Raw genomic sequence first — 5,121 nt, 5'->3', positions numbered from 1 at the left:
ATGTTGAGGAGTGGCGAGGAGGATTCTTGAGTGTCAACTTTATTTATACTTTGCGTAACATTTTGAGGAAGAAATTGAAATATCGCCCAACTACAACTGACACTTTTTCACATATAAGGACCCTCATAAAAAGTAGGGTAACATTTCAATCTCATAGATTTCTACAAAAGAAACCCTGGGTAAACCAACTAAAAAATTAACTTAACTACTTCTTTTTAAAAATCTTAAATGACCTCAAAGGTTTTCCTTTTAATCTATAAAACTGCCAGCACCCACATTTTGAATGTAGGAGGGGATCATTAGCCGTTTCGCCCACGTGCAATAAAAACACAAACCACTATAGTAAACACTCAAAATGCAAAGAAAATTCAAATCAGGTGAGATAATCCTCAATGATAATCTGTACAATCTTTCAAATTGTTAGTATTCATTCCTACATTATTTTATGTTGAAACAAATATGTTAGCAGATCAACAATGCCTGCAAAATACAATAAAGTGACCTAAAGAACAGATGGTAGAAGAGTCGCTTTTTTTTTTTTTTTTTTAGGACAATCTGTAAAGTTGGTATCACTTCAGTAATTTTTTCATTTCTTCCACAAAATGATGTTATTTATTTTTAAATGGTTTACGTTTGGTCCTGTGCCCTGAATAACTAAAAACACTCTCCTAACACTTGGTTTGAAAACCCTTCTAAAAGATTTCTGTAAAATCTTGGCTGGCAGCATCGTACTCCGCTATGAAATTTTTGAGTTCATCAATGCATCTCTCGCCAATCTCGCTCAAATTTTCCTTCAGGGCAAACTGAACAGACTTTTCAAGCGAGGGGTCTTTTTCGATCAACATCTTCACCACCATTCCAAAGGTTTCACAATCCTGTCGATACACCTCTTCAATGAGTTTCGTTTTGGCAGCTATTGCTTTTGTGCGTCTGTTTAGGTTTTTTTCATATAACTCCGCCTCACTCCTCGCGTTTAATTCACGTTCTTGCATTTGGTCTTCATACAACATGGCACCAGAACAAGCACATTTTTCTTCCTTTTCTGGCAATTTGTTGTCCTCAACTACTTTCTCCAGCTTTTCAGAAGCCCATTTGCTTGCAGCCTCTATGAGTTCATCATTACTTGGCCTAGATCCCTTTTCAAGGTTGGTAACCTTTAAAGGGGGTAATGATGTTGAACTTGTAGGTGATGCGTCTCTTGATTTTAGAGCTTGGATGCTAGACCTTTCCTTGGTTTGAGAGTGCTGATGAGAGGAATAGGATTTGCTTCGCTCTGGGGAGTAACTCCTGCTACTCATGCTGGAGCCAGACCGGCTGTGTGGGGACTCCCTCCGATTTCCGGGTGATTCTCTGAAGAAAGGAGAGTCTCTCTTATTCGGTGACCGCTCTCTCATAAACGGTGGTGGATAGAAAGGCTTTCGTCTGATACCTTCTCTGCTCTCCCTGTATTCAGGATGTCGGCTTACAGGATGTTCATCCCTATGCCATCTGTACCCTGGATCTTCCCCTCTATATGATGGGCCACTTCTTCGCTCATGCCCAAATCTGTGCCCCTCATCATAATCTCTGTAGTCTGAGTGGCCATAGTCATCATATCTACGGTCATTTCCTTCATCGCATCTGTCTATCGGACAATCATCATCAGGATGCATCCCTCGAGGTGGCATATGTTGTCGAGGAATATGTTCGTATTCATGCCGATCCTCGGGCCACATTTCATCCCTCCTAAAGGACACTGGTATTTGCTGCAAAACTTGTAAGAGCTGCATAGCATAATCGTTCCTTTCCTCAAACAACTCGCTCTCCAACTCCATTTGCTCTTTTCCTTCAGCTTTTTCTTCTTGATCCCTGCACTCTGGTTTCAGAATTTGCTGATGACAAGAAGTGTCACAATAGATACTGCTCTTCAGCAGAACGATTTCAGTGATGGTCAGTGACGAGCCCAGCCCAGCACCTGGTTTTGGAGGGCAAATTAAGGAAGCTGAACATTCTACAGATTCAGCTAAGCCTGCGGAAACCACATACAAGTTTTAATCCCGAAGTATTTTTTCCGACCCCGCCCCTCCTCCAATCATTCAGGAGTCAGGTTTCCGTTAGCATTATCAGGTCCAGATCATGTGAGATAATAAGGTCAGCTATGTCCGCTGCGTGTCTAGAGGCCGATCTGCAATTCAGAAGTGTGCATCTAAGACGGGGTGTGATGAGGGCAGAAGTGGGATCCTGAGTGAGTGTGACTCTTCTAACATTAATATCAATGATTCCTATATTATTGTGTGTAGGGGGCATGTGAAGGTTGGGGGGAATAGTAGGGATGGCCATATGTACGGGAGAAATGGGGATCGTAAGAGGGGGTTCATAGGAATGCAGAAGAGAGCGTAGATCGTTCTGCGAAAAAGGGTTGATTCTTCGCATTGGGCGGGTAGAGAGATTACGGGAGGGAATTGAATTCCAGCCGGGTAGAGTATGTTTGGTAGTGAGTGGTAGGAGAGTCGGGGGCTTGCTTGATATAGAAGTTCTTGAGGATCTGGTGCACCGTGATTGTCTAGGTATCATCTCTTTAACAGCATGGAATTCCTCTTTCATTTGGTGCAGGGCAGACATAATCTCATCCAGTCTGGTATCTGGAGCGGTTATGAGTGGGGTAGGTGACTGTGAAATGAGTGTTGGTGGCTGCGCCATGGACTGGTTAGTTGTGTGGGATCAATGACATGTCACTACTACACTACACCTTGTAGTACTATCTGATGTAACATTTCATATGCCCTGATTTACACACATATGATTGTCTATGTACAATGTGTGTTGTGTAAAGTGCTCTGACACCCTACACTGGTATGAGCGGTGCAATAAAACTGAATAAATCTGAGAGACAGTGGTTATGGAGACTTGAGATGCACTGTTAAAGGATGCTAGTGAGGGAATCCTAGGCACAGGTGAAGATTGGGGGGGCGCCAACAGACATTGTCGCACAGGGCGCCACCAGCGCTAAAGCCGGCCCTGCTGACTAGAATTGTGGTCCCTCCTTGGACAGGGTACATACCTCTGTCAACCAAAAACCCAATTTCTAATAATGATTAACTGCATTTCTCTACTTCCTGCAGGTTTGTACTTTAAGTCGGTTCTACAGTTATGCTTGTAAACTAATATAGGGCCTGATTATGAGTTGGGTTGTCTTGGAGCGGGCTCGCGTGCCAGCACCCTGCTCCAAGACTGCAAAACTGGACCACCACCTACCCACCAGATTACTAGTCATTTTGTGATCTGGTGGGCGGGAGGCACACCAACCCTGTGGCGGTGCTGTTCAAAGGCACATATGTGAGCCTTTGAGCTACAGCGCAGAAGGAGCGCCACAGCAAGTTCCTGCATGGCTCAGACTTTGTGGTCAATGCCGTGCAGGAACTGGGGAGAATGCACACAGGGTGGTACACCATGTGCCTCCCTGCATGCACCCCCATACACAGTGGCACCAGGGGCCGTGTAGGGCCCCTTACTTTCCGTACAGCCACACTTTTAATGGTGTGTAACAACGCCCAATCTCCAGACCCTCAGACGGAACAGTTTCCCCCTTACCTTTCTCCGTCTTCCCTTCTGTGTTCGCAGAGCGTCCCCGAGTACTGTTTCTTTAACGCCACAGGACTACCGCATCACATGACGGAGTCACATGACCAGGATTGGCTAAAAGGCAGAGGCGCGGAAGAAGGACGCCGTTCGTTAGGACCCATCGTGCAGACAAGCCAGGAGGAGGAGACGCGAGTCAGGACCTTTCTCTTGCCAGCCCAGGACGATGGTGCAACAGGAAGGGAAGTCCCCGCCTAGAGAGCAGAAGCAGAGGGACCCGACACCGCGGGAGCTGACGGCGGAAAAAGAGACGGGCAGCCAGACCCTACCTGGCACCGCGAAGACGCCAGCCACGGCCCAGGAGGGACGTGGCTAAGCAAGGTACAGGCCGCTTTGAGTTTCACTGGGGCAGCGGAACTGGGGAGGGCAAAGCAGGGGGTGGAGGGAGAGGAAAGCCGTAGGTCAGAACAAAAAGGCAGTGCGACTCGCGTAAACTGCACACAGAAGACTGTTGAAGGTTGTGGTGCACTAAGTCCTCCCTCACGTCTCACCCCCTGGCTTCCCGCGTTAATCCTTACGGTCCCAGAACCTCTTTCTTACAACCCGTTTCTTTTCTTTTATGTCACGAGCCACCGGAACGCCTTGTGGAAGCAGCACACGTATACTCCAGGACCCAGACTCCTTTCGACACCTGAGGAAGAAGAAAGAACAAGAGTCCTACAATTCCCAGAATCCCTTGTCTTAAGCCCTGAATAAAAGCACACTCTTTAAAACCAAATTCCTCTTGTCCTGGTCTGCTTCGCCACCGCGCCACACGTGGTGTCCGAAGTGGGATCTTGGGTGCCTCGCAATGGAGAATTTGATCCAGCAATTGATACGAGGCCAGGAGAAGCTAGAATGGGCGGCGAGAAACAAATGACATCAGCCCAAGCTGACCGGGAACTTTTAAAGGACAGTCTCGCCAACCATGCCGAGCAAATGTTGCAAGTAGCGGACGATCGCAGGGAGCTGACCACACAATTACAAATTCGGGCAGGAACAGGCCCTAATGTTTCCCTACAAAAATATGCAACAGGCGAAGACCCTGACACCTTTCTTCTAAACTTCGAAAGGGCAGCAAGGGCCTCAGGGTGGCCCGAAGTTAAATGGCCTTTTTTCTTGGCCCCTCTTCTCACAGGGGAGGCTCAAGCTGCCTACCAGGTAGCTAACCCTAATGGAAATACCCCGTACACAGAGATAAAAGAGCTGATCCGTGACCATATGGGTATAAACGCGGAGGCATACAGGGTTAAGTTCAGAAAAGAACGCGGCACAACAGCAGACAACCCTAAAACATTATACTTTAAACTGAAAGCAGCGGTCGACAAGGGGCTAAGACCCCAGACTCATTCAAAAGACGAAATTATGGAGATGATATATCTGGAACAATTACTTGAAGCTCTTCCCTACCCTATTCAAAGATGGCTAAAGCAACACCAGCACTTAAACCCTGAGCAGGCAGTGGAAATGGCCACTCCCTTTTATAGGGCACAGCCCAGGGCCTTACCCTGGGACCATGACAAG

At 46.9% G+C, this 5,121-nt stretch overlaps 1 pseudogene; it reads right to left on the bottom strand.

The window, feature by feature from the left end:
- Positions 1-631: 631 nt before the first annotated feature.
- LOC144753667 (periphilin-1 pseudogene) lies at positions 632-1,970 on the bottom strand (annotated as a pseudogene).
- Positions 1,971-5,121: the final 3,151 nt, after the last annotated feature.

This window comes from Lissotriton helveticus, chromosome 5_1 (assembly GCF_964261635.1).
Source record: "Lissotriton helveticus chromosome 5_1, aLisHel1.1, whole genome shotgun sequence".
Lineage (NCBI taxonomy): Eukaryota > Metazoa > Chordata > Amphibia > Caudata > Salamandridae > Lissotriton > Lissotriton helveticus.
This window is presented reverse-complemented; position numbering and strand designations above follow the sequence as displayed.